The following is a 10,443-nucleotide window of genomic DNA, read 5'->3' as shown; positions in this document are numbered from 1 at the left end:
TATACGATACTACTCCATAAATACATGCAAACTAAATATCAAACACTGAATCAGATTGCTTATATATATATGTATATATATACTGAATATTTTACGATTTCATCGCATTATGATATCAAACTTGGTTCATTTTTTCTTGACCAGGACTTTCATGAGTACTATGAAAATGCTCATATATAGTTAATTATTATACATATTATTTCGGTGGGCTTGTTGCTCACCCTTTCTTTCTTCTTTCATCACACAATAACAGATAGACAAGATGAACAGGACCAAGCTCCCAATTCGCAAGCGGATAGGAAATGTTGCGCAGTTTCCGGTAGGCATTGATGCCGATGTAGTTGAGGTATGAACTACCAATAGGCTCGTTAGGTCCCAATGTGTTTGTAGAAGGGGGTTGAATACAAACAGTACCGAATAATCGAATTAAATGCGGAATAAAAATGTGAAACAAAATTCAAGTTAAATAAGAATATTATTAAACTTGAAAGGTGTTACAACAACTGTATCGATTACAAGGAATTAATCTCAAATTAATTATCACAAATCTAGAATAAATTCGATATGAACTTTTTCTATTTTTGCAATAAAAAGTTTCAAATGCTAAACGCAATTTGAGATTAAGTTCTAGGGATTTTGATCCGCTAGATAGTTACACAAGAACAAGATAAAGATTTCTAGTGGTTTGGATTTAACTTTACAAACTAGAAATTATGATCTTGAAATATGCAGATGAAAAGATGATATATTGGTCGGCTGCTTTTTCTTTTTGTTCGAGTTGTTTTCTGGATTATTAGAAAGTCTTTTGCTTCTGTTCTTTTATATCAACCAGCAGAATAGAATTGAACTGGAATGACAATCCTTTTTGCTCAGCAAGACAATCCTTTTGAACTAGCAAGACAATCAGAATGAACTGGCAAGATAATCCTCCTCCCAGTGTAACTTTCGGTATGACAATTGAAATGACTTGGCATGACAATCGATATGACAATCCAGATTGTCATGTCAGTTCAATTTCAATTGTCTTGCTAAATTAAACTGATTTTAATCCAAAAATAATTCTGAAAAATCTTAATATTAATTCAGAATTAATTAATCAATTAATTCAATTAATAAATAAATTAATCTTTGCAGATATAATTTATTTTCTTAATTAAATTATATGACTTAATTAATTAATAGAGAATTAATACTACTCTTGAACTGCAACCATTCTTCTGCAAATCTTCTGAAAATCACTGAAAATTATGAATCAATTCCACCACTTCAATGTTGACACTCGATTTACTGTCTGGTTCATGAGTGACTAACTTCCGTGACGTTTCTTCATGTCTTGACTTTGATACTTGATTTTCTTCAGATTAAATCCTTGTAATTATTTGATACCCTGACGAGATCTCTATCACTTGATTAAATCCACAACCTTGATTTATATCACTGAGGCTTGATCAATTTCTTGAACTTCTTCCAGTGAATTAATTCCTCAAGTCTGTAGATGAACCTTGTTTCTGAATCCTTTGACAGATATTACTTTATGAGATCTCTTTGACGGTAGATCCACTATTTACTTATTACATTCTTATTTGAGTTGAGTTAAATCCTCGAATATACAAATAGGCTATGACATATGACTTACAATCTCCCCCTATTTGTTTGTTAGACAATAACAACAAATACCTAGAGGATAACTCAACTAACAAATAAGAAAAAGATATAAACAGAAATACAAAGTAAATAGCAGAAAAGTTCTGGATAATATTTAACCTTTTCCAGATTCCAAATAGATGTTCCTCTAGACTGAACATATCTTCAAATAGTTTCATCTTCTTTTGTACAACCACATTTCCTGTTGAGAAGCACATCTCTTTTGCTTCTCCCCCTATGAGAATTAACTGATTAAAGAAGATCACCTTCGTTTACCACATCTCCCGTACAATAGGATCCGCAGATAAAGACCAATGGTACTCCCCTTTTGGAAAACAGCTTCTTCCCTTACTAGAAAATCACCTTGTGTTTACCACCTCTCCCATACAATAGGATCCGTAGTTACAAACAACAATGGTGTGGTGTAGTGTACATATGTAGGATCTTTTTCTTTCTCCCTGCTATTTCTCCCCCTTAGTTGAGGAATCCTCCAAACTATTACTTAAGCTTTTATCTCCCCCTTAAAGAAGGAATGTATGTCGTCGTCTGAAGGAGTGCTCATATTTCACTTGGTTGGAAAAGAAATAACAAGTAGTTTCTCTTTCTTCCTCACTGTGAGTGTGTGATTCTGTTTAGTGTACCTCACATTTGTTTCACTCTTCTCTCCACTCGTGTTTACACTCATTCTCACAAGTGTATCACTCTTCTCTCATAGCTCCAACATTCAGCTGTACCTGCAAGGAAAATCACCTTAGCCATCCTTAAGGAGGTCACAGGTGGTGCAATGGGAGTTCACAAATCCCCATCCTTGTTAAACTCGTCAGATGAATCTGGGTCATAATTTACAAGTTGCTAGTTTCCCTTTTAGGGTTCCAGATTTGAATTCTGGGAAGGTAAACAATGATCCAAAGAATTTAGCATAAAGATCGAGGTTCCCTTCTAATGTCTGTGAAGACATTTCCTTGTGACTCATCAGGTAATATCTGAATCATTGTCAACAAGTTGCCGATCTGTACCTATGTCAGATCCACTATCCGCAGATGCATCCAGGGGATTTAAGCCTGGGGAGGTAGACACTAACCACTGACATATGGCTTTTGGATCAGTATCCTCTCCTAACACCTGTAAAGGCAATTGGTCCATTAACGAACCTTGAACAATCGAATCTGACCTTAAAATGGTCGAAACTCTTGTTTCCGTCAACTCATCCTTTGTGTGTGTGACCTCTCTTTGTGCATCAAGAATTGTTTATGTTTAAAGTGGTGACACTACATCGGATACCTTGGCCGACAGGCATATTTCAATAGACACACCATGTTGAGAGAATGAATCTAGTAACTGTTTTTGTGCCTTTTCAGCCATTCCATCTTTTTGAGAAGATGTATGGGGGGCTAGCAGTTGTCTCGGTTTAAATACTACTCATTTATGTAGGAGACAGAGCTACTGGGTTGACTACAGAATCTTCCTTATGTGGTGCACTAAGGCACTATCTCCCTCACGCTCATTCATACTATATTTAGTGGTAAGAGAGTGTTGGTTGGTTCTGTTTCTGTGATTGTCTTTACAATCTGGGATAGAAGTTGTGGGTTTTCAACCTCATGACTGTCAATGAAAGAAGGTCATTGGAGACAGAACCTGTATCACAGAACATATGGCAATAGAGAGATAAAATGTACTTAAGATATATAATAAATGAAAATTGTACATTTTATCTTTTGAGAGAAATGATGTACAATAGTGATTTCAAAGGATTTTACATGAAATAAGAAATCGCTAATGTAGAAAGAAGTTTGATTTTCAATGATAACATTACCAGCTTACAAGCAGCCATATCCCTCGGATAAACCTTTGCTGTTATCTCCAAAGGTAACTAGTGGGCCAGCTTTCTCAACCACATTTGATAGCAGGGCTCTATCTCCGGTCATATGTCTTGATGATCCACTGTCAAGAATCATGTTAGTCCCTTAACAATGTAGCAAGAATTACAGAAGGGGGGTTGAATGGAATTCTTGAACCTTTTTCTTGAAATAAAAATGTTCAACTCGATTATAGATATATTTGTTTTGATTAGCACAATGCGGAATGTAAACTTAATTGAATCAAAACATAAGTAATTAAAAACAAGAGTCTTTAAAAACTTGTTGGTGGATTTAAACAATTCCACCATAGATATATATAATATATCGAGAGGACTCTATGTGCAGAAATGCTCACAGCTGCTTACAAATGGAAATACTGAGAATACAAGAAATGCTAATGATTCTGCTTACAAAGATTTCTCTGTTTTTGTGTTTCTCAGCTATCTCAGTTAATGGGCTTCCACAGTGTGTTTGTATGCATCTCGACGGCTGTGTGTCAGCTTTCACTGTTCAACTGCTGTTTGAATTCTTCATATGATCATCCATCGACTTTCAGAACATCCGTTGATGATTTAATCAATCATCCGTCGACTGCTATATTGAACATCCATTGATAGTCATTTGATCATCCGTCGATGGCTTTGTTAATCATCCGTCGGTAGCTATTTTGGCTCTTGACTCTATATCACTTATGCAGAATTACAAGACATCAATTATGTACACTTAATCAAGCTATTCTGCATATCTAGTTAAAGTCAACATGACTTATATGTTACTACAGATTCTATACAAAGGTGCATACATAATTGTGCTACAAACTTATTATTACATAAGCTACTCACTCGATGGATAATAAGTTAATCATCCGTCGGGACTATAATGAGTTATCCGTCGGGACTATAATTCTTATCCGTCGAGTGCTATATAATTTCACTAAGTAAAATCTACTTAGATGTTTTGTTTATGAAATCATCAAGTACACAACATATGCACAACAATCTCCCCCAATTTATGTCTACTGGAATTGTAGCCATAAATTAAGAGATACTTGATGATAACAAAACATCCTTAACATATATCTTTAAAGATAAGTAGATAAACTGAAAGTGATTCAATTAATTAAAATGTGCAAGGTTTGGCTCACAGTCAATTCAAGATGCTCCTCTAGCCTGAGCAGATTTTTCTAGTTCCTTGAAGGTCTGGATCTTCTTCCAAGCTTTCTGTTATTTTCTTCAATTTGATTCTGGAGCTGCCTGTGGCATTCTAGTTCATCAGATTCTGAGAGATCTAGCTTTTCTTGCATTTCCAAGAGAGTCTCATTGCTAGAGATACTCAATTGGTCTTCTAATCTGAAGAATCTTCTCACACCCTTGTCATCCATGAATTCCATCTGCCAGTAGGGCCTTAGATGCACTCTTATCCCTGTGTATGGGATGATTAGAGTCTTTGGGAGTGCATCTTTAGCTCTAACACTCCTCAGCTCTTCAATCTTCTTCAATACTAGTCTTCTTGCAATTACATTGAACCCAAAGTTTTTCTTGAAGGATGAATAGACTTTAATCAGCATAGCTTGGCTTTCTTGAAGAATCCTGTGAAGTGGCCACTGAATCTCCCTTCCTCCTTTGTACTTGAACACCAACCTTTCAGGTAGGTTTCTGTATGCATCAATTGCCCTTACTTCATCCAGTTCATCCAGATAAAGGTTTAGATCTGAAAATTCTTTGATGTCACACAAGTATAAGTAGTCTCCCCTGTTGACCTTGGGTTGAGCTTTAACTACTGACTTGGATTTGAGAGGTGACAGCTTCACTTTCTTAACTGCCCTTGACTTTGTCCTTTTTGGCTTGCTAAGGATTGGTAAGTTGAAGTCAGGAATTGGTATGTTATCCCACTCTATTGGCTCATCATTTGGCACAATAGGTTCACCATGTATGTTCCTGTAGGGATCCACCACCCTTATGTCTTCAAATACCATAGAGGGCTTTGATGCTTGAGTTGTAGCTGGTGTGGATTCCTTAGGAAATTGATCTTCCAATTCCTTGTCAATAACATCCAGTTTTCTTTTTGCTCTTCTAGCCAATTCTTTCTTTCTTGGGGATTTCTTCTGTTCTTCAATCTTCTTCTTTGATTCAGCAGCTTCAGATGGTTGAGAGGGAATTTGTTGAGAATAATTCACAGCATGTAGCTTGGCCAAGATAGCAATCTGTTCTTTCTTTTGTTTAAACTTCTTTGCATCTAGAGCAGCTTGCCTCTTTTCCTGCTTTAATCTGGATTTTTCTTCTTTCTTTGCTTGAGCAAACTGTGGATGTCCAGCTACCATACAAATTTCCTTTCCATTTCTGAATATCTTAGCAATTCTCCTTTTTGAAGCTGAATCAGCTGGATCTTTATAGAAGACAATAGATCTTGACAGAAGCTTCTTTTCATCAGGCTTGGGTGTCTCATACACAGTGTCCATAGGGTTCTTCCAAGATGACTTTGGATAATTTGCCCTTGGTTTAAGAATTGTTTCAGCCTTTGTAGACTTGATGCAGGAAGATTGTCCTTTTTCCAGATAGTTCATGCTCATCTCATTCACACTGATTGGCTTGACATGAGAGTGATGGATGGCTGACTGAACTGGCTCCTTAACTAGTTCAAACTTTTTCTGTATCTCCTCATCAATCTTATTCTAGTTGATCAAACTCAACTTTCCTTTTTCAGCAACTTTCAAATTTGCTGCTGCTGCTTTGATTAGATCTATACCATCTGCAACTGTTGGCTTGGAGATTATAATTGAAGGTACAATTACTTTGCTGATTTGTACTTGAAGTTTCTCCCCCTCAGTTGGTCCTTTCTCCCCCTTACTTGATTCTCTCTCTCCCTTTTTGTTATCATCAAGTTGAGGAGTTAGGCCTTGTGCTTTAGCCAGTTGCATGAGAAGATTTGTCTGATTCTATTGATTTTGAAGAAGGATAGCCACTGAATTCTCAATAACTTGAACTCTGTTTTCCAGCTTGGCTAGCTTCTTTTCAGGGTCTGATTCTCTCCTCAATCTTAGTAGTAGATCTTGCATGGTACCATATGGCATTACTGAATCCAGCTTCTCAGAATTGTATGTCTTCAAGTCAGCTATATCTCTTTTTAGTTCATCCACACTCATATTCTGTCTTAAGTGCTGGATCTTCATGAGATGTAGAGAGTCTAGGTGAGCTTGAAGAATAGCCTTGGTACCAGCATCTGAAGTCTCCTGAAGGGCCTTTTGAATAGCCACCACTTGCTTGACCAAAGACACATCAAATTGTCCTGGTGTAAATTCCTTTGTCCATGCCCATCCAGGTAAATTTAAAACAGAACTCGGGCCTTCATCTCCCCCTAAGTTCATGCTTCCATCCAAAGAAACAGAGTCATCATCATTAGAATTTACTCCAAATTCTTCAAATGGCTCACCAGCTTGAGAAGGCATCCTATTGACAGCAGCTTAATATCTTTGAAGAGATTCTGAGGTGTGTACTAAATTCAAAGTCTGTTCTGCCTCCACATTGCCCTGAGCAGCCAATAATTGATAGGCTGACACAGGATGAGTAAAAGTGTCAGCATCCAAGGAAATGTTATCAATTTCAGCTTTGTAATGTTGCTGAAATTGTCTTCCCTTTTCAGCATCATCCACAATCATTGACTCACTAGCAATGGTTGGATCCACCCTTATTTCTCCTATACCTGCCTTTCTCTCATAATCTCTCTTTTGTTGCATCAGGGTCTCACCCTGGCTCCCCACCCTCACACCCTCACCTTCACCTGCTAAGGTGGGACTCATCTCACTCACTTTTGCCAATCCTGAATAAATGGATTGCTGAGATTCACTTTTTTCCTCTCCTTTTGCCTGGGAGCAACCCAGCCTCTCACTCAAAGCACTCTCCTCTCTCAGCCCTAAGAGTGACTGTATTACCACTAAATCTTCTGCACTAGAAATAATTGAAGTTTGAATTTGTGAAGAGACACTCGACGGATAAGTGATATCCATCGGGTGAGTGGTAAAGCTATCCAACGGATAACCGCTGTTAAGCTTATCCGTCGGGATACAATCACTACTCGACGGATGAGCAATATCCATCGAGAGAGTAGAAATGAATGAGGTGGGAAGAGAAACTATTGTTGACTCTGTGTTGATTGAAGTTATTTGAGGCATATATGTCACATTGGTATCTGAAAGAATTGGCAAGTGAGCCAACAAATCATCTAAAAGATGATGCTCACTTGCACTAGATTTTGGCTTCCCCGACAGAGTTAAAGAAGGGGAATCAGGAATTGAAGTGTTTATCATATCCACTTCCAGAGAGTTTGTTTGTGAGTATGGTGTTTCAGAGGCTTCTATTATAAGAGATTTTGGCTGTGACTCCACATTTATTGGAGCCACATCAATCTGAATTTGAGAAAGTGCAGGGACTGTGTCTTTAGCACAAGTTTGCACTGTGTGTGTGCCCTGTGCATCCCCAGCTGTTTTGGATTTCTTCTTTCTTGTGTAAGTTTGGGGTGAGCTTGTGTCCCTAACCCTTTTGGCCTGTGCTCTTGGCTGAGAGCTTTATTCAATAGCCACATCCTTTTGGGAGGATGCAGCTAGAAGTGAGCTTTTGTCCTTTTTAAGCACTGCAGTTTGTTGGGAAACTGCAGTGTGGCTAGGCTGGGATTCACTCAACTCTCCAACCTTATCCTTGGGGTTTCTTTGATGTTCACCCCTTCCCTCACCTAACTGACCCTCCTTCACACTCCCCTCTTTGGGTTTGGTAGATTTTTCAACTGGTACCTTTTGAGAGATACCGGAGGGGGTTTTCTTTGACTTGGATTTGGAAATTACAGTTGTTTTGGCAGCTTTGGTAGGCAACTGTTTGGTCATTGTCACAGTTGCCATAGCTACTCCTGAACTCAAAGAAATTGAGGAGATTGGAATAGTTGAGGGTATGGATGAACTTACCTCACTTACCTGAGGTGTCTGCATTACATGAAAGTAGAACATTGGCACATCCCTATGATGGTTGGCTCTGTTCAAATCTGCAATGATTCTTCTCTCTTGAACCCAACAAGCTAATTTGTTGGTTGGGTTCTCAAGTGTAATAACCCCAATTTTTGGAAATTTTTGAAACCCTTATGAATAGTGTTTTTGCTGAATGAGAAAAATTTTCATGCCACACTATGTAGGGGTTCTGATATGGATATTCTGAGATTTTATTAGTACTCTTTATGGTATATAAGTGTATGTAAAGATCGTCAGAATCCAATTCTGAACACTTTGATTTTTTCCGGAAATCCACTAGATACGGAGAGAATTGAGTATAAGGTAACAGGATGAAAAGGATTTAAATTAAAGGATTATAATAGAGGATCATAAAAAGGAATATAATGTATTGAGAAAGGTTAAGGGAACCTAAGTAATAAGATCCCGGGTATGATCCTTCAAACGATAAACGAAAATGAAAGTTAAGCGAACCGTATAACAGATCAGCGGTCATTAGGCAAACAATTAGGAAGTTAATCAAAAGGATAAGAGAGGATGGTGTCATCCAACCAATAGAAAGAGGACAAAGGAGGGGTGATGACATCACAAAGTGATGCAAGCATGACATAAGAGGGAAGGAAATGTGGTGGAATATTAACCACACAAAATCAAGGGTAAATGGGTAATTGACCTAAAACAAAACAAAAACCTAGCAACCAAGCAAAACAAATCACAAAACACCAAACCCTCCATTTCTTCATGAAGCTCTCGGCTTCTTTCTTAAGAAATGGGAAGTCCAAGCTCCTCCACTTGCTATTTTACAAGGTAATTATCCTAGCTTCTCCTAGTTAAGTTACATACTTCCTATAAGTTTAAGCTTCTAATTCCAAGCCAATCTTTTTCTAGAAATCAAGGAAGAAGATGGTGAATAGTACTTTCTTGAAATTAATTTTTGTGTTCTTGATTTTTTTGAAAGAACAAGCTTGTAGGAGGTTAGATTAAGGCTTCCATGGGCATTCCAAGGATCTTTCATGGATTAAAAGCTTCAAGGAAGGTATAACTCTTCATGATCTTAGTTTTAAGTTCGTTGTTTAGATTTCCTAATGTTGAGATGATGGGTTAGTGTAATGGGTTTGTAATCATATTTAAAGCTTGTTATGAGTAGTTTAGTTGGTGAGAGGCATGATTATTGTGTGTTTAGAGATGGGTTGATTTTGTGATATTTTTGGAGTTGGAAATCTTGGTTATTAGTTAATGAACCTAAGTAAAGCTTTTAGTTCATGTGGGGAATAAGTATAAATTGTTAATGTGGATTTGTTGGGGCTGTTATGATGTGGTTTGGATGGATGTTGGTTGTATGATTGATTTGAGGTTGAATTGTGGTTGGTTTTGAATGGTTTAAATTTGGGAAATCACGTAAACATAGTCGTCGTAACGTCCGGTTTTCTTTAGACTGTTTTTGTGCATAACATTAGGACCCGAGAACCCCCTGCTAGATTATGACCATTGCCATGTCTAGATAGCTCGTGTTACGAGCTTCGTTTTGATATGTAGTTCGTTCGATTCCGATGCACGGTTTAGGAGAAACGACCGTTTTAAGTAACGGCGTTTCGCGAACGAAACATTTCCCCTCGCCTTACTTTGAAACATAGGTTAAAGACCAAAAAGGGTTAATTAATGTATGAAACAATTATGGTAAGAGTGTTAGGCAGTTGGTAAGACACTCGCGAAGGAATCGCCTTAAAACTCGTAATGGTTAAATTATTAAAAATGGTGGAGCCGAGGGTACTCGAGTGACTTAAGAAAATCAGTAAGCGCAAAACAAGCGTTAGAGTCTAAGTTAGTTAAAGTATAGATTTACAAGTGACTTTGGTTTAATTCCAACTTACTTGTTGTTTATAGGTAAACAGACTCGTCCCGAGCCATTCGTAACCCCCAGTCGCTCAGGCAAGTTTTCTACCCGATATA

This window comes from Apium graveolens, chromosome 3, assembly GCF_009905375.1.
Source record: "Apium graveolens cultivar Ventura chromosome 3, ASM990537v1, whole genome shotgun sequence".
Lineage (NCBI taxonomy): Eukaryota > Viridiplantae > Streptophyta > Magnoliopsida > Apiales > Apiaceae > Apium > Apium graveolens.
Note: the sequence above shows the minus strand (reverse complement) of the source record.